This window comes from Crocuta crocuta, unplaced genomic scaffold (assembly GCF_008692635.1).
Source record: "Crocuta crocuta isolate KB4526 unplaced genomic scaffold, BGI_CrCroc_1.0 scaffold337, whole genome shotgun sequence".
NCBI lineage: Eukaryota > Metazoa > Chordata > Mammalia > Carnivora > Hyaenidae > Crocuta > Crocuta crocuta.
Genome location: NW_027528873.1, coordinates 206,429 through 234,373, shown reverse-complemented (window position 1 = coordinate 234,373; position 27,945 = coordinate 206,429). Strand labels below are relative to the sequence as shown.

Here is a 27,945-nt window from a genome sequence, read left to right as displayed (position 1 = left end):
CTTCACACAACTGTTTTAAAGATTAAATGAGATATTGTTTATGCAATGACAAGCACAGTGCCTGGTTGTTACAGACTAAATGCTTAAATACTCCCCAAAATTTGTATGTTGAAATCCCAATACCCAATGTGATGGTATTTGGAAGTAAAGCTCTTGGGAGATGATTAGATCATAAGGGTGGATCCCTCATGAATTAAATTAGTGCCTTTATAAAAGACACCTCAAGAACACTCTCACCCCTTCTGCCACATGAGAATACAACAAGAATGTGGCTGTCTGTGAATTAGGAAGTAAGCCTTTACCAAACTATGAATCTGCTGGTGGCTTGATCTTGGAATTCCCAACCTTCAGAACTATGAGAAATAGATGCCTGTTGTTTAAGCACCCCAGTCTATGGTACTTCTGTTCTAGCAGTGCAAATTGACTAAGATACTGACTCATAGTGGATGTTCAACAAATGACACCCATAGATGTTTCATTAGTGATGACCCATGAGTAGGCTCCAGTCTTCAGTGAGAACAGATAAAAACTGTCAAAAGCACTGCTAGGAAGTATTTCCTTTTTATGAGGTGGTTTAGTCCTGAGTTGTATCAGAACCAATACTGGGGCATGGCACCAAATTTGCATTTTTATGTAGCACATCAAAGATTTTTTTTCAGGAATCTCCTTAGAATTCTAAGGTTTAACCATAAGTCAATGATAAAATCTTTAGGTCTTAGGCATTCACAAGTTAGAATTATAATCTAGAATAACATCCCATCTGGCTACTCGTTTCACTAAGATTAAATAAGAATTTCACTAAGCTTAACCAGAATCTGCTAGTCACTGGAGGAGATGAGCCATGTTGGACACTGTCCTAAGAAGCCCACGATCTAGGTAAAGGGTAAAGAGAAGGTACTAATCTCCCATTAAGTGCCTCAAAGTGCCTGTACCTGCCCTCCATGGTTTTGTCTACCCAGAACACAACTTTTCTGCTTCTACTCTAAACTATGTGTTTCCAATGGGAGCTGCTATCATTACAGATTCACCTTTATGCCAACTGATGTTTAGATTTTTTTTCGTGTAACAAAACATCTCAAAACTCATAGGCTTAAAGCAACAACCATTTATGTAGTTCATGATTTCGTGGGTTGACATTTTGGTCTGGATTCATAGAATGGTTCTTCTGGTCTCAACTGGACATGACAGTACTAATAAGTCACACTCAGCAGCTCTGCTCCTTGTGGTTAGCTGGTTGTCAAAGTAATAGGGATGACTGAGCCATGTGTTTCTAATTATCATGCAGGCTAGTCCAGACTTGTTCACATGAAAGTGGCAGGTCTCAAAGAGAGAAGGGAAGTATGCATGGCCTTTTGATACCTAGGCTTGGAATGGACACAGCATCACTTCTGCTGCATTCTGCTGACACCAAAGCAAGGTACAAAGCCAGCCAAGATTTAACGGATGGGTAAATAGACTCCATCCCTTGATAGGAGGAGCTACAAAGTCACAGAGAGGAATGAAAGGTCATGACCATTTCTACCATCAGCCACAACCTTCCTAGCTAAATTGGAGAGCATAAGCCCAGCCTGAACCAATCATAATACTTTCCTTCCTCAGCCTCATTTTCTTGGCCCAGGAATGGACATCTGATAACTGCTGTATTAATCAGATATTGTGCCCAGGACTTTTACCTTTGGGGTCAGACAGCCCAAGTAACAATTTGTCTCTTATGGGAAAAATAAGATACTAGAGCTATCAGCAATGTGTTTATCTACCCCACAAAGCCCACCTTTGATGTGGAAGAATCCCATCATCAAATGGAAATAATTAACTCAACATTTACAGAGCAGCAGAGGCAAAGCAAAGTGAATTTAAATATGCCAATCCTATGGTTGGATTTCTTAAGACCCACAAGCCCCCTGCTTTCTTCCATGATTACAATGCCTTCTATTCAGTTGTCTTTCTGAGCCAACCTAGGTTCTGCTACCTATAGCCAAGAGCTTTCTGCCAACACAGGGCACAGTATCTCAGAGGAGGCAAAAACCATGTCCAACTAAAGGAAGACAAGGCCAGTGAAATGGAAAAGGAGGTAAGTGAGCCAGGGAGGTACAGATTTTGGACAGGTAGAGGTTTCAGGAAGAAATTTTCAATACAAGGAATAATAATAGTAAATAAATAGCAGTAAATGATAACCATGTCTGAAGCACGTGAACTAATTTACTGAGGAGTTTTAGAGCAAGAAGAGAAAAAGAGACTGGAAAAGCAGTTGGATCAAACTCTGTAGGGTCTTCAAGCTATAATAAGGAATTCAAAATTTTGAGCAGGGAATGTCATAGTCAAAGAAGAGTTTGGGGAAGATCCATCTGGAGACAGCTGGTATAGAAATCAAATGGGGAGATAAAGCCTGGGACAAAGAGGCCTTGAACTAGAACTACAGAAGGGGGTAAGAAACAAGGAACATGCAAGAAGGAAGCAAAGTCCAAGATGAGGACTTGGAAACAGATGGAATGTATTGACCCTGGATGATGAGATGAACAGCAGGAGAAGCTTACTAAAGGCTAGAAAGTCACGTGTTTAATTGGAGACAAGGGACATTTATGATGGCAGAAACATTTACATGAGACATTCAGGAGGCACTTGGGGTCAGCCAAGTGTTTGTGAGTTCTCAGTTACCAAATATCAGTGGAGGGCCTTCTACGTGTTCCACTGTAGAGGGTCCCAGGAACACCGCAATGCATATAAATGTCTCAAGTCCTTGGATTCTAAGAAGGATCGTTGCAACACCAGGAACAAAAGAGGTCTATAGGAAGATGTCCCTTCTATCCTCACACACTGGCAAGACGTATGGAGAGGGGGGTAGTTTTATTTCTACATAAATGATTGAAAAAGAGAGTGAGGGCAAATCAGTCTTAGAGTAGACTCTAGGTCGCCTACCCACAAACCTGGGCCCTCTCCCCTGGCCTGCATCTCCCTTTCCTTTTGCTTCCACCTTCCAATTAATTTGTGGCTACTGTTTTCCACACAATCAGAAAAAAAATCAACATGTATATTTGTCAAGACAGGAGCCATATTCAAATCACTATCAGAACACTATACAAAACTCTTTAATACCTCCAACCAGATCAGTGGTAACGGTGTGAAGGAAATCCTTTGGCGCGAATAGAAGAGCATGATTCACTAAGATTTAAAGCTGAGCCCTGCCTCTTAGCAAGATTTATGTCAGCACTCCCAACCTGGAGAAGGAGCAGATTCCTGGAGCAACTGGATGCCAACTGGGAGATGTCTGCATGGGAGAGGCTGGGAGGCAGGTGGAGGGTACCAAAAGCCACAGTGGCCAGGCAGAAATGGAATTCTTGGCTTTAATGTTCCTTTTGCCTGCCTATTTTCAGCTTTATAGAACAGCCCCTTCCCTGTCCTTCCCAATTCCCCATTTTCTTTTCTTTTTTCCTTTCTTTAAATGCAGTCTAATCCGGAGTATGAACTGATGTAGTTTGTGTGTTAGGGGGAAAAAAATCTCTCTCTTTTTCTGCCTTTTTTTTTTTCCTTCTTCTTCCCCTGGCCCAGTTCATTATTTTTCTTTCTTGTCACTCAGTGTGATAGGTTGAACAGAAGTGCACAGATGAGCACTGAAAACGGTGTCACAAGGCCTTAATCTAGTCTTTAATGCCTGACTTCAGAGATGTCATTTATCTTCTAACTGCAGCAGGCATCCACCAACTTTATCTCTAATAATATATTGATGGATTAAAAGGGTCGGGCAGGAGACCGGGCTGGAAAAATTGCTTATTGACATCAAAATACAGTGCCCTCAACCTGATAAACATGGAGGGCTCGTGTATCTCCCAGAATAGTTGGCGTAGCTATAATTTTTTTTCTAACATGTTTCCCCCAGGTTCATGGGGTGGTCCAGTAAAATAAACAAATACTAAACATTATTTCTATGCTGACATGGCCAGGGAACACACAAGATATTTTAGGAACACATTTTTAATGTCAGATTTATAAATATACCTCCCTTATTTATGACACGTTATAGCATATACTATGACAACTTGAAACAGGCACCTATAGTCTTGGCAGCATTCAAATATTCTTCAGGCAGTTTGCTGGAGCAAAAGCTCCCGCTAGTACCTGATTATGCTTTTGGACGGTCAGTAATGCAAGGCTATTTCAGCAGAGAGATGAGGCCAGTAATCTCAGAATGTAAATGAAGAGAGCCTTTGGAAAGGTTTCCTTTGTTTATTGTTCTCTTCATTTCATTGTTTGGTTGGCAGCTACATGTTTCAAATCAGGGTCCCCTTCCCACCCACCCCCATAGGCTATGCCTATGCAAGTGAATTTTATAATAAACCAAAAAATAATTGTAGCCTGCTAACTCCTACTTAGTGGGTAGTTCCTAAATAGACTCTCTTCAAAATTACCTGTTGTTGGACTGAATTATGTCTAATTTTTTTTCACCTTAGAAATTAGTTTGCATCTAAAGATACTCTCTGGGAATGTGTTGTTTTTTCATTTCATCTGATTTTCAAATGATAGTGACTTCTTCAGCTCAACTTCCTTTGTTAGAAAAACAAGCTCTAAAAATACCTTCTAAGAGGAGGGAAGTGACCTCATTTTAGTAGTTTTTTATTGCTTCATAATATTTTTTTTCTGAGTACAAAGGTAATGTCATACAGTTTGTCTGGCAGGTGTGCTTTTAAAGGAGATTTGCAGAAATGACACAGTATTCCAGCATTTTATAAATTTTGTAGGAAATGTTTTTATGTTATGCTCCTGCTGATGACAAGAGCACCTTATTTGGGATTTCCTGAGCCAGGATCTTGGATGTCAGTGTCTGAAACTAGAGGTCCTACAGAGGAAACTCTCTACTACAGAAGCAGACCTGTGGCCAAGCTGACTGCTGTCCACTCGGTGCAGCTATACAAGGTACTGATCCTCTCTTGTAGCAGTCTCCCAACTATAAAAGGGAAATAACAATAGCATCTGTTTCATGGAGTTGTGAGTATTAAATGTGTTCATATAAAGTGGTTATAGTAGTGTCTAATACATGGTGAATGTTATGTAAATCTCACCTATTATCTTCCTCTTTAAAATTACCAGGTTTGTAATGACATCTCATTCCAAAAGAAGAGTGACTTGAGACATGGCCAGGAAAGGAGCATATTCACTAAGAGAAAATATGATGGGGGAGCAGCAACAGTGGGAGACTTGGCTGGGGGGAGGGCAGTTCTGAGGCCAAGAAGGATACCAAAATGAAACAACACAAAAGTGGGCAAAAATCCTAATTGCATCTTTACCTATATGGTGGCAAAGCTCTGATCACAAGATAAGAAGAAAATAAGCATTAATATGTACATTTTCAAAACAAAACATCAGCATCCCTTGACCACTTCTATATATTTCCTGGCCAAATAAGGTAATATATGACAGTGGGAGTGAACGGTGTTGTTGCATAAAAGCCTGAAACTAAAATGGTGGTCTTTAAATTCACAGCTTTTGCAACAGTTTGAGAAGAAAAACTGAATTGGAAAGTAGAATGGAGCCCATTCCAGAATGACCTGTCAGTCTTCCTTGAATGCTCTGGAATAGACCCTGTATCTAAGAAATGTCTTCTGTATTGAGAGCACTGCAATTAGCACGAGTAGGTTGGCTACATGGACAGAATTCAAAGTGCAGAATATAAAAGCTAAGAATCCAAAACTAATCACTTAAAGACTCCTCTACACAGAAACATTCAAAGGAAGATTAAGGATCAATGGGACTGAAGTACAAAAGCTGAATTGGGAGTAAAAACTAATACACACAATCTACAGGGCACTGACTTTATACCAGGATCAGGTCCTGGTCTGTCCTACTCTAAAGACATGCTCTCAATTCTAACATTTACATTCCAAAGCACATTCAGGCTCTGACTGCAGGAAGCAAGGGCAAGACAGATTCCCAAGGTTCAGAGCTAGTGGGTTTTACTGGCAAGGAGGGAGGAAACTAAGTTCATGTGCCTAGTATTTGGCCTCATATGTATGAAGATGATTCCTGGGCAGATAGTCCCCAATCTTAAAAACTCTAGAGATTTACTCCTTCCTCCTCTGTCTTCAATTGCTCTGGGGATAAAGAAATCATCAATTCTTCATGTTGTCATCAAATGGAGTCAGCCTAAGGTAAGACGGTAGATAGAGGGCCCATGATCCAGAAACCCTGTTAAAATATTAAAGGGTCCATCCACTCCCATGATTCACTGTCTTCACAAGAGACAGATTTCCTTCTTACAACTTCTGTTTAAATGTCTCTTCTTGATATTTCTAAGTTCAACAATCACACTCTTGTCCAACAAATTAATCTGTATGACTTGCTTTCTAATCAGTGAAAATCAAACAACAAATCAAAGAGAAGAAAAATAGAAGTCCAAGCTCATTCCAATGTGGGTTTTCTTCTCATGGTCCAAAAAGAAGCCAACCTTATGAGTTATGGGCCAGGTACCAAGTGTTTCTACATCGATTTCATGTCTAACCCTTACCACAACTCTGTAAAATAGGTATTATGAGGAAACAGACTCAAAAAGGGTGAGTGACTTGCCCAAGGTCATGCAACAAATAAACAGCAACATCAAGATTCAGATCCAAGCCTCTCTGTTCATCAATCTGACAGTCTTAGCCACGTGTCATGTGGCATGGTACTGCAACAGTTGGGATGTGTATCTATATATGGGGATGTAATAAGACCATAGAAGAGGAGAACACATCATCTTTCTTAATCTCTGTTTATAGAAAGAAGCACAAAGAATATGAGGGTAATATCAAAGTTCAAGGGTACCTCTATGGCTTTGCTTATGACCTCTTTTAAAACTCCGTTCTCATTCCAGAATTTTCCTTGAATACAGAATTTCTTTCCCTTAAATTCACATATACTGCCTCGGGACCCCTGATGATGCTAGAATTTTATTGTGATATCCAGATGGTCCTGTCACCATTTTCAGATGCTTCCAAGGACTCAGCTCTCCCTGTAACTAGAGGTGCCACTTTCTTTTGCGTGCTCAGTGGTGTCACTGATGATAGCTCAATTATCAGAGGGTATAAATCACTCTGGAAAAATCGATCTCTTCCTACCTGATTGCACAAGTGGCCCCTTCATTGAAGCGCAAAGCACATGTGAGGGCTGGTCATGAGGAGCAGCAGGACAGTGGCCGCAGCTGCAAAGGAAGATTCAGTCAATGCAGAAAGAGGGTGGTGACAGGGTATCTGGATACAAAAAAGGAAGTTGGCAATAAATGCTGGATGAACTAAAGCAGATTCGCTTTAGTATAAAGTATCACATCAAACACCAAGGAACTGTATGTTAAATGACATACAGCCTAATGAGGCTACAAGGTCAGTGCTGCGATTAACAAGGCAAGCAAAATGAATAAAAAATAGTAAAGACCAGCAAACAGCAATAAATGTATTCACCCATTTAAAAAAACACACACGCTCACACAAGACAATGAGTCTACCCTAATTCAGTAATATAGTAAAACTACTGATCAAAGAAAGAAACTAAAGATTCTGGAGAGGAACAGAAATGAAAAGCATAGTTATGAGTTTTCCAGAACACTCTCTGGGGCCCCTTACTTTCTGTAGGAGGGCAGCTGGTGGTGACTCATCATGTTTCCACAGTCAGCTTCTGTCCTGGGAGGTCTATCCCACAGTCTCTTGCCACTGTAATCTCCTCACCCGGTGACCTTCCCTCTCAGGTGGGAACTGGCAGAATATTTAATCCACAATGTCTACTTGATCCAAGTGAATCTCACCCACCAAATAGCAAAAAGGACTGCTGGCTCCCCTCTGGAGTCCCCATGCTGCTCCACCCTCCCATCTTTCTCACGCCTCCTCACCTGCTGCTCATATAGATACAGAGGCACACCAGTAAGTCTACCACCCAACTAGGGAATGAGATGCCAATGAGATGTTTGGTGCTTCCCCCTATCACTTGGTTTTGGGGAGCAGGGGAGGCCTCTCCAGCACAAAGATGGCTTATCACGGTTTCCATGATTTCTTCTTCTCCTTCATGTCCTGATTATATAGTTAAGCTCCTGGGTATTTTTGGAGATAGCAGAGCCAGTGAGGCTATCCTTGATAAGCCCCAGTTTTTAGGGGGTTCTCCAGAATGTGAGGTATTTGATATCTCCTTTCCCTCAGTTTTTTACCCTTTGGTGGTCATTTCAAAGGAAGCACAAACCTCAGTAAACACCCTGTTACACACACAATTACTTTGCACTGTAAAGCAACTTAATAAAAACACACGTGCAACTTTTTAAAAATGTGAACAGGAATACATATTTAAGTAAATTACCAAAAGTGCTACAATTGGAGACTATAAGAAATAAAAAATTACTTATGAAAGAGAAATTGAGAGACATGGAAGGTAGAATGAGAAAGTATAATTGATAGGAGGATGAGAAGGAAAATGTGGTGGGGTAAAGGAGCTGGAGTCTAAGGAAGATGATAATAGAAAAGAAAATGGCTAAGAAATTTTTGCTGAATTAATTAAAGAGAAGACTCTTCAGATTTGGGTACCAAAATGAAAGGATAGCTCAGTCGGTTAAGCATCTGACTCTTGATTTCCTTGATTTTAAGGATCTGACTCAGGATCTCACCTTACTGAGTTCATGCCCTGTGCCAGGTGTCAGCATGGAGTCTGCCTCAGATTCTCTTTCTCTTCCCCCTCTCTTTGCTACCCCCCAATAAATAAACTTTTTAAAAAGCACCAAAATAAAAATGAAACAAGGTAAATTAAAATATATCCATGCCATGCACACCTTGGTGAAACTGTAGATAATCTGAAACTAAAAATCTTAAAGCAACCAAAAAGAAAAGGCCAATTATGTATAAATAAACAGTCTATGTCTTCACAGTAACATCTCTCTAGCAACAAAAGAGGCCAATGGAGTATTATCTTGAATTTACTAAAAGAAAATAACTTAAAATTATTTGCCCAGCAACACTATTATATAAAGACCAAAAATATATTTTCAAACAAGTAAAATGAGAGAATTTACCATTCCTAGTTTCTTGTGAAAAGAATCACTAACAAATATTCCTAAATAAAGATGCATGGACAAAAACAAAAGATATATGCTCAAGGCCACCCTGACAAAAATAATAAGATTGTTACGTGCAACATTATTTGGAAGAGTAAAAGACCAGAGACAACCCAAATTCTTATCAATAGAAACTGGTTGAATTAACTATGGAGTACTCTGCAGTCAAAAAGGGAATGGGGAATATCTTAATATAATATTATGAAGCAGTCTCCAAGATATATTAAGTAAAAAAGAAAACAAAAACCAAAATAAGGAGAAGTATTTACAGTGGCTTCTGTTTAAGAAGAGGGATATAAATATATATTTGCTAATATTAAAAACTCATAAATCATTTAAAGAATGGCTATGTATAGAAAAGAGAAGAGCATTGGTATTGGTTGGAGGACAAGGATAGATTCTGGACTTCTTTGAATATAACTTGTTTTGTTGATTTAATCTTAGAACCATGTAAACATTTTACATAATTTTAAGACAAAATTAAATAAAGCAATCCCCAAGAATCATAACTTCTCAGCATAACAACTCAAAGGAGTATTCCATTTAACTTTTCAATATAGTAATTTGACTATATATCCCTAAAGGGATATAACCTAACAACAAAAATGAGGGGAAAATACATGGCCTTTAGTAAACATGTTGCTAGTAATAATGTCAATAGTGTTTTGTTTTTATTTTGAAATGGATCAGTTATTTAATTAGGTCCTTTGTAAGAAATTTAGAACACTCCCATTTGTACGGATGAACTCCATTTGTGAGAGAAAACAGAGTGGAGGTAGCCCTGAAGCTGAGGAACAGCTTTGATTTTTGGTAGCATTTACAAGTCTACAGCTTTCTGATCAACCCTGCTCTGCTCTGTAATCTCATATTTCTCTTTCCCCATGTCAAAGATTTCACCTTCCCAGTGTCTGGGCTTATGTAGCTTCTTCTTGAAGTAAGCATCAATGAGATGTTTTGGGATTTTCATACTGCTGATACAAATTTTGATGGAGGTGGCAATCACAAGTTTCTGGTGTGTTCTATGCAGATGAACTTGATTGACGGCCATAGATGAAGTCACAAGTGGCAAGCCGCTGCTCAGCTGCTTCAGGAAAACCACCCTCTCATCTCTGTGGTGCCTAGTGAGGATGATCAGAATGGTCCCAGGAGTGACACTAGCTCACAGTTTTCTCACATGCTGATTGAAAGGGTTTTTTTGCTGTGGCTCAACAGCTTTCAAGGCACATCTTCAGTAGGATAATTACCTAGACATTTTGCAAAGTTTAACTACTCGGGTACCAGCATTCTTGTCACCACCATCTGGTTTTTTGTGACAGTACCAACAACATTCCCCTACTTTTTCCATCCAATCCTGGATTTACCTGCTGCATACTTCCTCTGGTACATGGTCTTTCTGGAATAGTCGATTGGGAAGATCTACCACTTCCTCTAACAAGGACAGGGTTTCGCCTCAGAAGGGCGTCCCCTTCTTTGACATTTTAGCCTTCAGGTTACCCTTCTTAACTCTGCCACCAGCATCAGCCTTATTAGTTTCAGGTCCTTCTCCTTAGCTGGCTTCTCAGCTTTTTTACCCACCATCTTGCAAGATGGGGAAGACTCAATATTGTTAATATGAGACAGTTATATAGATAGTATTAGGAGATAAATAAAATGAGTGATCACTCCACTCTTGCTAAAAACTAAGGCTTTCAGGGGCTCCGGGGTGGCTCAGTCAGTTAAGTTGCTGACTCTTGATCTCAGCTCAGGCCATGATCTCATGGTTCATGAGATTGAGTCTCATGTAGGGCTCTGTGCTGACAGTGCAGAGCCTGCTTGGGATTCTATCTCTCCCTCTCTCTCTGCTCATGTTCTTTCTTTCTCTCTCAAAATAAATAAACTTAAAAAAAAGATTTTAAAAAACTAAGGCTTTCAGTATTGTTTAAAGAAAACACAAATCTAAGATGAAATAACTCTGTAGGCTTAAAAGCTCCAAATTTGAATAGGAATGATGCATATGAACTTAGAGTATATCCCATCTTCAAAAGTAACTCTAGCATTGAAAAGACCTCAGAATAATGATGAGCAGGAGTGAACACCACTAGCACTCAGATTATGGTTTCGCAAAGTCATTTCCCACTTAAAGGAACCAAGTCTCCTTCGAGAAATGGTTAATTCTAAGTCTGGGCAGAGTATGTACAATATGAGTTAAAAATATTTTGTTAATAAGTCAGCAAGGAAGCTATCTCAATTTATCAGGATTATGCCAAAGAATCTCAGGAGCCAAACTGAAAAGACTTCCGCTAGCCAAAATTGGGACAATTTGAGCATGCAGACTCCATTAGGTTAAATGTATCAAATATGTTTATTCACATGTGATTTTTATTCATAATAAAACTAAAACCAATCCAAACCAGACCAAACCAAAGAACTCAAACCCCTTTGGAGGATGCTAAGGAGTCAACTGATTATTTTAAAAGAAGAAGTAAGGAAAAGAAAAAAGCTAACATTTAACCAAGTTTTCTGCATGACCTGTATCTCAGGGTAACAATATGGTTGATAGTAGGAAGTATCCTTTTATAGACATTCCAGCTAAAGAACAAAGAAGAAATGATAGGATTAACTATCACAGTTTTGTAGCCCCTCAAGAATCGATGGGTTGGATATATGGTCATCAAAACCACTAACCAGAAATTATGTGCCTCGTGATCAAAGAATATACCACTACCTATAAAGTAGTATTGCCAAAAATAACCATTTTCTTAAGTAGACTGAATTTGAACAAGTCTCTAGATCTAAACACTAGTTTGCAGGAAAATTGGAGATAGGAGGACAAGACACTCTGTGGGATAAATGACCCCTTTCTTCAATGGAAAAGAAAAACATACTCTTGTTCTATCATAAAAACAACAACCAAGTTTTAGGCAGTAGAAAAACAGGCATCACTTCATTTCCACATGTTTAGCTACTTCTTTATGTTTTGATTCTATGTTTGAGTGAAGTTATCTGAGGTTGGGAATCAAAGAAAACATAGCCAAGATTTCTATTTGCTAATGGTATTTCACTATGGTGATAGTGAGAGAGACATTCATTCATCAAACATTTATTGAAACCATATTATGTACCAGGCACCCAGTTTCCTAACATGGCGATACAGAGATGAAAGCCAGTCCCAGCCCTCCCTGATGGGGAACAGGCAAGGAAGCCCACAGGTACAGCACAGCAAGGGTTACCACCATGCTATATGCAAACAAGCTGGAGGTACAAGGGCAGATTCTTGGCAGTACAAAGATGATTACTTGTATTTTACATTTTCATAAAGGCCCTTTTTACTTAAGAATATTTAGTTATGCATTTATTTTACTATATGGAAAAATGCATAACTAACACCTTTATACCATGATTCCATGGATAATACTTTGTGTGATAAAGCCAAAGAGGGTATTTAAATCGAAAATGAAAGTGTGCCAATTTAAAGAAAAATTGCAGTAGAGGTGTTAGGCATTTAGGCAAAAAAAAAAAAAAATTGTGATAGTACTACTCAAATCACTGAAGTCTGGGAAACAAGCCAGATCAATGTGGGTAAATCAAAATGGATGCCATTTAACAAAGGCTGGATGGAATTCTCAGTATGTTCCCTGTCCTGAAATAGGTTGCCATGAAAGAGGTATGTACTTCTAGGAGAGCACAGGAAGAGGAAGGACATTAACATGGCCATGGAGATTCAAAGGGTTTCAAGAAAAAAGAGACTTAAGGATGAGAAGTTGTGCTGAAAAATGGTACATTTATTAAGATCCCTCATGTGTAGAATGGTTGAATCTTAGGTTTGGATGGAACCTTGGGACTCATCTGTTATATTGTTTTAACTAATTTTAAAATAGTATTTCTGTGATGATGCATTGGGGCACATGTACCCCAATGTTCATAGCAGCACTTTCAACAATAGCCAAAACATGGAAAGAACCTAAGCGTCCATCAACTGACGAATGGATAAAGATGTGGTTTATCTATACAATGGAATACTACATGGCAATGAGAAAGAATGAAATCTGGCCATTTGTAGCAACATGGATGGAATTTGAGGGTGTTCTGCTGAGCGAGATAAGTCAGGCAGAGAAGGACAGATACCATGTTTTCACTCATATGTGGAACTTGAGAAACTTAACAGAAGACCATGGAGGAAGGGAATGGGAAAAAATAGTTACAGAGAGGGAGGGAAGCAAACCATAAGAGACTTAAATACTGAGAACAAACTGAGGGTTGATGGGGGTTGGGAGGGAATGGGTGATGGGCATGGAGGAGGGCACTTGTTGGGATGAGCACTGGGTGTTATATGGAAACCAACTTGACAATAAACTATTATTAAGATAAAGTAAATAAATAAAATAGTACTTCTGTGTAGTGTGACATTACATGAGTGCATCAGTTAGTTAATCTGTTGGTAGTGAATCACTTCTCGGCCTGTTGGCTAAGATCAAGTGTAAACCGTTGGCAGTGAATTTATGACTGAAGTGGCCTTAAAAAAAAATTGCTGGGGACTGCAAAGAGCTTTTGTTTGTACAGGTTTAGATCTATTGATATTGGGATAAAAACTGAGAAAATTTTAAGATTATTATTAAAGCATTAAAATAAGCCCATTATATTATAACATAAACAGCATATTTCTAAAAAGAAAAAAATCGAGAATATGGGGAATCTATAGATTGAAAAAGACTTAGAAGGTAAATTTTACCTCAAAAAAAAAAATCATCAGGGTGCCTGGGTGGTTCAGTCAGTTAAGCACCTGACTTCAGCTCAGGTCATGATATCATGGTTTGTGGGTTTGAGCCCTGCATTGGGCTCTGTGCTGACAGCTCGGAGCCTGGAGCCTACTTTATATTCTGTGTCTTCCTCTCTCTCTGCCCCTTCCCCACTCATGCTCTGTCTCTCTCTCAAAAAATAAATGTTAAAATTTTAAAATAAATTAAAAATCATAAAAAAGAAAATTTAAAAACAAATCAACAAATAATTCATGAACCTTATTTTGATTCAATCCAAACACTATAAAAAGAATTATGACAATTAGAGAAAATATAATCACTGGCTAGACATATGATATCAAAGTATTTTTACATGTTTAGATAAGATCATGGTTTTGTGTACTGTATTCAAAATGACTTTTTATCTTTTTAGAGAGACATAATGAAACAAGTAAATTAGTAACATAGAATTTGTTTCAAAAAACTGGTTGGGAGAAGTATAGATGACACTATGCATTAAATAAATGGTGAGTAAATCAGGTTCATTATCCTATTCTCTCTACATTTGTGTAGTTGTTTAAAATTTTTCATAATATGGGCACCTGGGTGGCTCAGTTGGTTAAGTGTCCATCTCTTGATTTCAGCTCAGGTCATGATCTCACGGTTCATGGGTTTGAGCCCTGTGTTGAGCTCTGTGCTGACAGCTTGAAGCCTGCTTTGGATTCTCATTCCCTCTCTGCCCCTCCTCTGCTCACTCACGCACATGCACACACACATTCTCTATCTCAAAATAAATAAACTTAAACAAATTTTTTTATTGTGAAAAAAATTTTAGGTTTCACGTAGATCATCTGATACTTCACTTGTCACTTTATCAAATGAAGAAGTGTCTATACTGCTTGCTTTGATAACCCAACAGGTAATGAGAGGAAGACATTTGATTGACAATTTCTATGGTACACAAACTATAAACTGCATCTGGGGAAAAATTATCTTGAAGCTCCAACTGGGAATAGACATATATAAGTACTCTATCAACAGAAACCTGAATACTACTTCCTTCTACTCATTGTTCTGGGAGGATGAACAATCTAGAACCATGAACAGTTCTTAGACAATGGCCAAAAAGGACATTCAGAGGCCAAGACAGCCAAAGTAATCACTTACTGCATTTATATCCTTTTTAATTAAATCTAGTACACATTCTCTTCCTATGAGGGAAAAAAATTGTTTTTTATTTTTTATTACTTTTCTCAATTAGTTATATATTATTAAAAACTTCATCAAGAATGGCAACTGGAAGTCACTAGCACAGCCAAAGAGGAGGTTAAGCATTGTGAATAGGAATGGGGGCTTTCCCATCAGACTAGCAGGGTTTGTATTTCCTCTAACATAATGTATCTATTACACTGTATCTACCTTATAGGGTTAAGGGATTATAATTTGTAAACATAATAGGTATCTACCTTATAATTTGGGGGTAATAAATTAGTTAATACCTGTAAAGTTCTTAGAAAATGGTACTTGGAACAGAGCATGAACTCAATATAGACTTTTTTAAATACGTAAAATATCCAGATGACTATTTGGTTTAGGGTCTAAATACAGTTGACCCTTAAACAACATGGGTTTGAACTCGTGGATCCACTCATATGTGGATTATTTTCAGTAAATACAGTACAGTACTGTGTACATATTTCTCTTCTTCATGATTGTCTTAACATTTTCTTTTCTCTAGCTTATTTTAAGAATACAGTATATAATATATGTACAAAATATGTGTCAATCAACTGTTCATGTTATTGGTAAGGCTTCCAGTCAACAGTAGGCTATTAGCAGCTAAGTTTTGAAGGAGTCAAAATTTATACGTCGATTTTTGACTACATGGGAGATCAATACTCCTAACCCTCATGTTGTTCAAGGGTCAACTGTAATGGAATATTTTTGCATTCTAGCCTATAGGTTCTCAACTTTGGGAGATTGCCCCCCTAAGGGACATCTGGCCAGGTCTAAAGGGTTTTTGTTTGTTTGTTTTTAGTTTTTAAGACTAAGGAAAGTAGTGCTGCTGTCATCTTGTGAGTAGAGCCCAAGGATACTAGTAAACTTCCTATAATAAACAGGATGACTCCCCTCCCCTAAACAATTATCCAGCACAAAATGTCAGTAGTGCCAAAGTTGAGAAATCTCATTCTATGCCCATTCACCTTAGGAAAACAAATTCTTACAGAAGTTAAGTAAATGTCTTTTCATATCAGTTTTATATTAATCGCTTGATGATTTCTCGATCACTGGAAACATAAATCAAGCATCTGAAACAGATCCATTTTACATAAACACTGGAACATATAGTAAATATCTTATCCATATTGGCATATTTTATTTTTAAAAACAGAATAAAAATATAGTGCAGAAGAGTGGTTAAGGAGATTAGTTCCACAGTCACTTTGGATTCAATTTAAATACATTGAATCCCAGCTCTGCTGTTTACTAGCTATACAACCTTAGACTAGTTATTTAGTGGAGACTTGGGTTTCTACTTGTTAAACAGGATGAAAGAATAGTTTCTAATTTATAGAATTATTATGAGTATTAAATGAAATAATCCATGTAAACCACTCAATACTATGTCTAACAAGAAGTAAAATGCTCAAAAAAATTATCAACATAGAATTTTAAATGCTGGTTAAGAAAAAACATTTATCCTTGGCTTATAAAAAATAATCTGTATATACCCAACACTACTGAATCATAGAAGTGATTAAGATTATGCATTTTATGTTATGTATTTTCTACCACAATTTAAAAAGAAATAATTTGTATTGCCCCATAGAAAGCACCATGTCACTGTGTAACAGTGAGGAAAGCTGTATAATGGTATAGAAGAAAATAGCACCCCCTTGCCAAGTAAGAATATATCAATAAACAGATACTGTACTGCTATGGACCAGATTATAAACCCCTCATTCATATTTTGAAGCCCTAACCCTCAATGTGACTTCACTTGGAGACAGGGCCTATGAAGAGATGACAAAGGTTAAATGAGGTTATAAGGGTCGGGCCCTAATCCAATAGAGCTAGTACCCTTATAAGAAGAGATAGAGATAGAGACACTCGAACTCTCTCCCTTTGCCATGTTAGGACATGGTGAGAAGATCTCCATCTGCAAGCCAGGAAGAAAGAACCTAATTGACCAATACTTTGATCTTGGACTTCCCAGACTCCAAAACTATGAAAAATAAATTTCTATTGTTTAAGCCACCAGTCTGTGGTATTTTGTTAAAGCAGCCCAAGACAATTCCTAGTAAATGTAATCCATGGGAGAGAAACCTGAACAGAAAATCTGGATGATATTTGGTGTGATTAGAAAGAGCATGGTGAGATTTTGAGAGAAGAATGAGTGAAAAAGAAACCAGAGAGAAGCCAAGATAGAGCATTTAAGCAGAGATTAAGGATAGATAAGAAATACTGAAGGGAAAATATTAAATTGAAAGGAGAAAAATATGAGAAAAATGTTATGAATAAAGATGAACAAAGAATGATTTTGAGAAAAATAACTACTCCCATTGCTCAGGTTTTATACAGCGTGTAAAATTTTGAGGGGGAACCCTGAAAAAGTTATCACAATAGTAAAAGGAAGGCCAAAGTGGGAAAGCAGTAGGTATAAAGGAGGCAAAGGAGAAAGATAAATGCTATACTGAATGGAGAAGCCACATTTCTTAATTATCGGAAATGCTTCCACTGTGGCTGGAAGCCTTCCAAATAAAAGATCACTTACTTATGATTCTCTGGGGGTTTTTTTACTATTGTTTCATTTTCTGTTTACTGATTATTACCCTATCTTCATTGGTAAGTTCGAAAATCCACCATCTGGCCAAACCCTGATTGACCCGTAAAGCACTTACCAATTCAACCTCACACCATTTTTTCAACTCCCTCTGCAGCCACACACACACACACACACACACACACACACACACCCAGAGCTGTTTATGAGTGGGATGATAACGTTGTGTCTATGTGAGGAAACTGAGCAGTACATTAAGGCAGTTTTCTTGAAATTGAGAGAAATATTTCACTTCTAGTATGAATACGGCTATGTAGGTCAGCATTTCTACCATCTCTCCTGGAACTCATCCAAAACCAAAAGGAAACAAGGACAACAGAACCTGAAGGCTCCATTTGCACATGTAAGAAAGACAGATGTAATCTGCAGCCTCTAAAATATGTCTGAGGGTTGCCCAAAACAAAGTCTCTTAAAAACAAGTAAAGAAAAGATGCACGGAGTGACCAAAAGGTCCAGGCACAGCAGATCTCAGAAAATGTCAGCAAAAGCATTCTTCCTTGGGGAGAGGAACTTACACTCAAGAGTAACAGTGTATCCTTTGTTTGCAAAAAATGAGCACAGAAACTCACTTTGGATGGCAAGGCCCAAGGGATATAGAAGGAAGGAATAAAAAACCAAATTATGTGGAAATGGAGGAAGTGTTTTTTAAATTAGAGATAAAAATGATCGAAGCAGAATATGAGAAAAACAAATTCATACTACAAGTAACAAAACCAAAGCAAAGACTACATCAAATATGGGAATGAGGGTCACAGAAAATCTATGTCCTAGTAAAGGACAAAAGATACAGCTAACTACAAAAACAAAAATGGGAGGTAACAGTGGGTAGAAGTAAAAATCTTGATTGCTGAATCTGTAAGGACAGAGTCAAAGAATAGTATTTAGAGCTGACAAATCAGTAATAGAAATGTAAGCACATATGGCAGTACAAAGGTAAACACAAGGAAAACTAAACATGGAGGTAAAGAAGGAAAGGAAGAGGGAAGGAGCTAATTTTACCCTTCTGATATCAAGAAATAGTAAAGCTTATTAACAGGTGCACTGAATATGCTCAGGTGAGCTGCGGAGCTGAAGGCAGAGGAAGATCCCCACCACAGAACAGTCCCATCAAGGTGTCTCATCCATTAACCCAAAGGTGGCACGCAACACCATCTTCCAGGTGTACCATGATGTGAACTAGGTGGAGAAGCACTGAATTATGGAAATAAGGATTTTATAAAGTTATAAAGATAGCTATCAGGATAAAACCACAATTTTTCTATGTATTATGTATACACACAGCAAACAGAGTACTTAGTGAACAATTTGATGCATATAAACAACAGAACAAAATAATATAACCAAAGTAACACCAAAACCATCTCCCATACCAATTAATGTAAATGAACTTCACTTTTTCATTTTTAAAAAAATCCTCAGATCAGATAACAAAACCCAACTCTAGGCTGTCAGGACGTACTCTCAAAACACCAATTCAAGATGGTTAAAAACAAAGAAGAGGTAAAGGTATACTAATCGAATGCAAACAAAGAATACAGGACTTGATCTTATTATCAGACAAGGTAGAAGTCAGGATGCAAAGCATTAAACATGGTAAAAGGGCATATTCACAATGGGTTTAATTCACAATGAAGATAAAATATATTTAATATAGAGGTAGTATTTATAAATATTCAGAAATATACAAGTAAAAGATAGAAGATTTTAAATTAAACTTTCTCAATTTGTGACATACTAAGATATAAAGAAAAAACCCAAATACCTAATTAACATAATTAATAAAGTAGGTATAAGTAATCTGTATCAAACTCCACACCTTGAAAGTCAACTACACCTTATTTTCAACTATCCATGGAATATCCTCTTATATATGAATATATTTTCAACCACAGAGAAAACCCCCAAATTTTCTAAAAAGTAGAAAATGTACAGAAAACATCCTCTGACCATTATGCAATATACTAGAATTTTTTTCTAAATTGGAAAAGAANTCCCCTCTAAACTAGAAGGCCTAAATTTCATCTTCCTGGAAACAATTAGGCAGTTACACATTGCCCAAGGCAGGAGAAAACACCCTTGCAACACCCAATCAGGAAAGGCCAGCGACCACCCTCCACATTACTAAGGGAGAGGTCTATAGATAGAAACTATAGATAGACCCTGTTACCTAATGTTAAAGTTAACCCGTTAGTCGCCAAACAAGACCCTAGGCTCGCTCTGTGATTGGTGGAATTTAAAGGTACTCTAAACGTTGTAATTGGATCCCGCCAAAAGTAACGAATACTCTAGACAATGTGTATGGTTAAACCCGCTGTCAATGATTTTGAATAATTGTGATTGGATCACTGTTCCCCTGCCACAATTTCTGTAACTCCCCCGTCACAAACCCTATAAAAACCCTACTCCTCCATTGTTCAGGGCTCTCAGCACGGATCCACTGCGATGGTGAGGTCTGGGAGCCCGAGCTTAAGCCCGAAAAAATGCCCTTTGCTTTTGCATATGTGACTCGGACTCCTTGGTGGTCTTGGGATTTTGGGGAGATCGCGATCTGGGCATAACAATCTCATGGTTCGAGAGTTCAAGCCCTGCATTGGGCTCTGTGCTAACAGCTCAGAGCCTGGACCCTGCTTCAGGATTCTGTATTTCCCTCTCTCTCTGCCTGCCCCTCCCTTCCTTCCTTCCTCCCTCACTCTTTCTCTCTCAAAAATAAATAAACATTGAAAAAATATTTTTAGGTAGAAATAACAAATCCAAAATGAAGAATTTTTAGAAAACAATGATAATGAAAACATTTTTTCCCAGAATCTACAGTAATTGGGTCAAACAGTGCTCCAAGGAGAACTGATAAACTGTATACTTTAATAAAAAGGATGGAAAAAATAATAGATTGAGAATCTGACTCAAATTATGAGAAAAAAGAATAGCAAACCAAAGGAAAAAAGCAGTTTAAGATAAAAAAATTAATGAGTTTGGAAACAATAAAAAGAAATACTAATAAACCAAAAGCTGATTTTTAAAAGAGGAAATGCTTTTTAAAATAATTAGATACATTTTCCATCTGACCTAATCAAGATAAAAATTACAACTGCAAAAATAAGAAATCATAAAATGGAAATAATAGCGAAATAAGAAAAAATAGTAGAGGCATCTTAGAGAATACTCAGCCTTTTTTTAAGTGTTTATTTATGTTTGAAAGAGCAAAAGCTGGGGAGGGACAGAGAATCCAAAACAGGCTCTGCACCAACAGCAAGGAGCCTGATGCAAGGCCAGAACTCATGAACTGCAAGATCATGACCTGAGCTGAAGTCAGACACTCAACCAACTGAGCCACCCAGCTACCCCAAGAATACTCAACCTTTTGAAAATGAATTTAAATATCTGGCTGGATTAAAAGGCTAATTTTTAGGAAAATATAATTTACCAAAATGTACCCAAAAAGAAAAATAAAATCTAAATTAACTGATCTCTATAGAAGAGAAAGTAAAAGCTGTCAGAATGTTACCTACCCAATCCTCAGTACAACACATACATAGCAAAGCACAAGGCCCATAAGCTTCCAGGGAAAACACAACCAAACTTTAAAAAAGAAATCAATTCCAACGCCAGTTGAAGTTATTTTAAATCACAGAATAGTTCTAATTATCTTTGTAAATGTTTGTTTATTTCTTTTGAGAGAGAGAGAGAAAGAGAGAGAGAGAAAGAGAGAGAAAGAGAGAGAGAGAGAGAGAAAGAGAGAGAGAGAGAGAGAGAGAGAGAGAGAAAGAGAGAGAGAAAGAGAGAAAGAGAGAAAGAGAAAGAGAAAGAGAGAGAAAGAGAAAGAGAGAGAAAGAGAAAGAGAGAGAAAGAGAAAGAGAGAGAAAGAGAAAGAGAGAGAAAGAGAAAGAGAGAGAAAGAGAAAGAGAGAGAAAGAGAAAGAGAGCGAGCGAGCACATGAGCAGGAGAGGGGCAGATAGAGAGAATCCAAAACAGGCTCCATGATATCAGCACAGACAGAGCCCAACACAGGGCTCGATCCCACAAACTGTAAGACCATGACCTGAGCCAAAATCAAGTCAGATTCTTAACTGACTGAGCCCCCCAATTCCAAATACTTTTTATAATGTGTGTATAACACTATCAAACCTATCAATGATTTCCCACACACAAAATAAATGGTCTATCAATCTCACTTATGGATATCAATGGCAAGAAATCTTCAACACAGGGGTACCTGGGTGACTCAGTTGAGTGTCTGACTTCGGCTGAGGTCATGATCTCATGGTTCGTGGGTTCCAGCCCTGTGTTGGGCTCTGTGCTGACAGCTAGCTCAGAGCCTGGAGCCTGTCTTCAGATTCTTTGACTCCCTCTCTCTCTGACCCTCCCCTGCTCACGCTGTCTCTATCTCTCTCTCAAAACTAAATTTTAAAAAAACATTAAAAAATAAATTAAAAAAAATCTTCAATACAATCTTGATAGAACATTAAAAGAATAATACTTGGATACCTAGTGAGTTTTATTTAAGAAAGGCAAAGATAGTTCAATACAGGAAATCCACTAATAAAATTCATTACATTAATACAGTATAATGGATTTATAATTCATTCTAGTAGTTCTATAGAGAAAATACATATTCAACAAAATTTAAACATTTTAATTAAAAATTACAAAACTATGTCAGTAACATGGCAAAATGTATCTATTTCAGCCTAAAAGAAAGTATGTGGGTCCTGCCAGTCAGAGATTTTGAGAAACTGGTCTGGGGTGAGGCCTGAACATTGGGATATTTTAAAGAGCCCACATGATTCTAATGTGCAGTCAAGATTGAAAGCCACAGCACTAAAGTCATTCTCTTTACAGTCAGAAACAAAGTCACAGATTCCCTCTGTTAGCACCTTTATTTAATATTATACCTGAGGTACAATTGTGCAATATACTGTACTGGAGGTCAATGAAGTTATATAGGAGAGAATTATAAAATCTGGAAAGAAGTTAAACATTCTTTTTAGATCATATGGTATTTTTTTGGGAGAGAATCCAAGAATCGTGTTTTGGTTAAAACATTACTGCAAACAAGAAAATTCTTTAAGACAGAAATATTAAGTGGCCATCTATAGCTTTTACAGAACAGCAGTCACAAGATACAATGAAAGAAAATGCTAATAGTAACAAAAATGTAAGTATCTAGCAACAGGCTTAACCGAAAAGTGCAAGATGCATATGAAGAGAACTTGAAAGCAAAGGATACAAAAAAGGACTTGAGCAAACTTGAAAGACATGTTTTTTTTGACAGGAATGTTCAACATCATAAAGATATTCTCTCTAATGTCATTAATAAACTTAATATCATCTCAATAAATACACCATTAATTTTAAATAGGCCAGTTGGTTCTAAAATTCATATGGAAAAGTAATTAAGACTAGCAAGGAAAATCGGGAAAAAAAGAGCAGCAGAATGTGTGCTAACCTTATCAAAACATAAAATAAAGCCTCAAGAATTAAAACTATACAGTGCATGCATAAACAGGTTAACCAATAGAACTGAAGAGAGACTCCAGAAAAAGACACAGAAATTTATTATTAATAAAGGTGGCATTTTAGTGGGGCAAAATGTGAATTACTCAATAAATGGTATTTGACCAACTAGGTAGTCATCTGAAAAAAAATTATCTAAATGTATTGAAGATTTAAATGTAAAAAAATGAAATCATAAAGGAGAAAATACAAGAGAATTTATTATTTTGAAGTAAGGATGACTTTCAAAGACTCAAAATCCAGAAGCCAACAACAGAGAGAGGGAGAGATAAAAACTTACTCCACGAAATAAAAAGAAACTTCTGCAGAGGAAAAAAAAATCATAAAACCAAAAGACAAAGACAAATGAGAAAAATATCTTACCAAATATTTGTGATAAAGAGCTAAATTATTAATACATGTACTCCTAGGAATCAGTGCGGGGGGGAAGCCATTAACATAGAATGGGCAAAGGATAAGGACAGATAGTCCCCAGAAAAGAAAGTCAAATGACTTAGCCATATGAAGAAAGAAAGCTTAATTCTACTCATAAGAAATATAGAAGTGAAAACTACAAGAGAATTCTGACCTAAAGGAAAAGAAATTTTAGAAGAGGAAGATATAAAGACATACAGACTTGGAAAGATTCTAAAGGTAAATGCGTGTTAATTTTTAAAGTTTAAAAATTGCTATTCCATAAATCTTTACTTTTGTATCTAATTGTTCTTCCTTTTCTTGCATAGACGTTTTCCTTTGGGGTGATTTTGAACCAACCAGGAACAGAAAGAAGGATAAAAGAAGAGAAAGAAGAGTCTTAATATTACAGTGCAACAATTGGAAAATAAATTGGAAAATAAAAGAAGGAAATATGTATGTACGTAGCTGGGATGCAGCAGTATGGTTCGTGATTGTAGAAAATACATCAATATCAAAAAAAGATACTGTTTGGGGCTAAAATGTCAGTGAACCACAGAAGAAAGATGCTGAGCTGGCCTCAAAGAGAGAGAGGTAGGTAGCCCAAGGCCATGCTGCTGCCAAGAAGGGGCATAAGTAGTCTGGACAGTTTGGGACAGGAAAAATTCAAGTTGCTTCAGAGAGCAAGAGAAACTAGCAGGCAGAATATTAGGGGTCATTGCACATCTCAGGTCAGGGTCAAATCCTCAAAGGGTATCTCCATTGACACTAATAACATCATATTACTTAAAATGCATATTATATTGTTTTAATAAGTTACCAGGTGAATAAATATGTATTCTACATTAGAAAGAAAAGAGAAAAATCTCACCAGTCATAACAATCACAGTCAGATTTTAATTGCATTGCCTCACACCATGCTGACAGGAAAAAGGCAGAACGTTCCTGTCAAATTATGCCAGGAACTGCCTGCCTTCTGTCATAAAAGACAGATTATTTTTAAAACGTGCAATTCAATTATTCAAAGTTCAACATACCTACTATAAATGTTGGTGGACAATCATGATGTCCTGTGTTTCAGGTTTGGAATTTAGAGCTATGTAAAAAATAAACCTTCTAATGTATATGATTTTTGTTTTATTGTGATCTTTTCCTTCTTTAATATTAATTTAATCATGGTCTCTTGATTTTAAGCTGAGGTTATTTTGTAGGTTTTTTCAAGCTCCATTAATAGCTTAGAATATTGTACTTTTATTTATCTGAATCAGTATTTCCTATATATACCCTCAATTCAAAAGGTTGACAAAGTCTCCACAGATCATTTAACCAGGATTTTAAATGAAAATAAAGGTGGTTTTAGCAGCATACAACAATTACAGGTCTACATTTATCCTACAATATGTTAATGGGCAACTGATTAAGTTTCAGATGTCCTAGGAGTACTCAGTATTATTTATATATGCATCTGTATGAATTACAACTTCAGCTATTCCTCACTTCCTACATAATGTTCCTCTATGTGTGGTTCTTGTAAGTGAAGCACACTTGGCCATTTCATACTATATGTATCTTCTGGATTTATCTCTTGTCACTCTACAATTAGGTTGCAGTAAAATTCATATTATATTTGCAGTGTCTAAATGATGCCACATACTTTAACTGAACCAGAGATATAAATTACTCTGAACCAGCTGAAAACAGAGTCTGGCAGAGGAAAGGGAAGGACAGGATTATCTTTGAAATTCCTCACATGCTATCTCTGACCTTTCCTTTGTCAACATTTTGAAGGTACTTTCTCTGATTCCTCAGAGATAACTAGCTCCACAAAGACAGGGCTGGTGATCTCAGACAGATCAGAGTAATAAAGAGAAACATTTGACATATACTCAAAGGAAATCATATTTAAGCATGAATAATTTTATGGGTTATATAATACTAAGATAGTTTCATTTAGTAAATACCTTCTTGTGATGTCCACGGTATATGAGCTGCATAAGCATTATCTCCAACCCTTGCCATACTGAAGGGCAGACAACTGACATATAAGGAAACAGACTCAGGATTAGAGAATTTCCCCCAGGGTCACTGCTATAAGGGGTGGCAAAGATGGAAATCCAGACATTTCCATCTCCAAAGCCTGAGGTGTTACACCCAAACCATGTTGTATGAACATGGAAGGCTAAACTATATTGAGTTCAAAATTTGGGGAAACACGATTTCTTTGAAACAGCTATGATATTCTTTACCTACCATCATCCCTCTTGGGACCACCTAATCACCACCTATCAGCCTAATCTAGTTCCCCTCTACCTAACTTACACATGGTGGCCTTGTGACAAAGCCAGGCATGTAAGACTGGCATGCCTGAATTAAATGAAGTCTCGATCGTTAGACAGAGTAGTTACCCTCAGAGTCTCATTTGCAAAGTGTGGATAAAAATAAAGTGATCGGGGAGATTAAATGAAATATTATTTGTGGATCGCAGTCAGTCTTCAGTAATGATTTTCAACATTCCCTCATTTCTACAATAGATGTTTACTGGTTTCTTGGGCTCTAGTTTATCTTCTGTCTCTAGTATCCCTTCATCTTGTATCATCATGCAATTAGGTTCTGGAATGGAAAGAGCCACTGACCAGGGGTTGTTGGAATGATACCTTCACAGGGTTTTGTGACATGCCACTTCATTTCCCTATGCACCAGGTACAGAAACTGCTCTGCAGCAAATGAATTCATAAATCTGTCCTGTGCCACTTCCAGCAATCAAGAAACTCAGGGAACCAGGGAAGAAGCAGGAAAGGCAGTGGCAGGAAGTAGGGAGTGGTGATGCAGAAAGATGTATCTTCGTCTATCATTAAGAAATGTCTAGGTTGCAAGAGGCAGAAAATCCAAACCAACTGAAAAAAACACAAATAAAACAGGAATTTATTGGCTCATTAAGTAAAATAGGGGCTCAAAGGATATTTTTAGGACTTGGTTTCCCTCTAGCAGGTCAGCTCTCTGCTGGCATGGATCTCAGACAGTTTATTCCCTATTGGCTCAAAGTAGCCATAGCAGTTCTATCTATACACTTCCAATTCAGTGAAAAGAGTACAACTGCTTCTGCTCTAACATTCTCAAAAGTCTCATTATATATTATCTTGAGAGCAAGGCTCTGATTGGGCCATATACCCATTCTTTTTTTTTTTTTAATTTTTTTAAATGTTTTATTTATTTCTAGGAGAGAGAGAGAGACAGCATGAGCAGGGGAGGGTCAGAGAGAGAGGGAGTCACTGACTGAAACAGGCTCCAGGCTCTGAGCCGGCAGTCAGCACAGAGCCCGACGCGGGGCTCGAACCCACGAACCGCGAGATCATGACCTAAGCGAAAGTCGGACGCTTCACCGACTGAGCCACCCAGGCGCCCCCATATACCCATTCTTGAACCAACTGCTATGGCCTGGGGAATGAGATGAACTCATTAGTTTACAACCAGATGATATGCTCAACCCTGCCACCAATTACTGAGGCCAGAGGAACATTATGTATTGTTTATTTTGGTCCTGAATCACTTCTGCTCTAGGGACCAGGATGGAGCTCCGATTGGGACAGAGGCAGGGATTTTTACCAAAAATCAGAAATACTAGACGTTGCCACAATGCTATCCACAAGTTAAAAGCTAGAGAGGACTTCATGGGACATGGACAGCTTCGTTAAGAGCAAAAGTCCTTTGCATAGAGGGTCATACACCTACATGCAGAACTGACTTGAGGTAGAGAAGGGCTTCTGTATCAAAGGAACTGAGAGAAGGCCAGTGGGCCAGGGCAAGGTCAGGGACTGGGAAATGGCTTGAAATAATGTGGGGAAGATAAGAGGAGCAAGATTATGAAAAGCCTTGTAGATTATTAAAGAATTTTGCTTTTAAGCACAATGGAAAGTCATTGGAGAGTAAAAACATTAAATCAGGGGTATGTTTTTTAAAACTATTCTAGTAGCTTTATAAAATTAGAGCAGGAAGGAGATATTTATTTTACTAAAAATTATGTCTATTAAACTATTTAATGGCAGCTTTCCTGATGTATGACTCTAGGCACCTTACTTAGGGCGAGAGAAAACACTTAATTCTTAAAGTCCCATTCATATTCATTTCTAAAATACATGTTTCTTATTATAAGAAACATGGAAATACCTGACTATGTCAATATATAATGTCCATGAATTATTTTCAATTATATTTGAGTGCTGCAAACATATTACATAATTATTCTAAAATTAAGCAAATTAATTCTGAAACAAAAGTCCTTCCTATGACATTATCCCTGTTCTCTAACTTGCACACCCAAAGAAGGCACTCTGCCTGCCTGAATCTGGGTCCAGCTAGTGTCCACATGGAGGTCACTTCGTGAAAAGGTCTATGGGGATGTACTTTCCTAAGTCAGCTCAGGTGCTCCT

General features: G+C 37.6%; 1 pseudogene; it reads right to left on the bottom strand.

Moving 5' to 3' along the window:
• Nucleotides 1-9,745: 9,745 nt before the first annotated feature.
• On the bottom strand, nucleotides 9,746-10,633 carry LOC144225467 (large ribosomal subunit protein eL6 pseudogene; annotated as a pseudogene).
• Nucleotides 10,634-27,945: the final 17,312 nt, after the last annotated feature.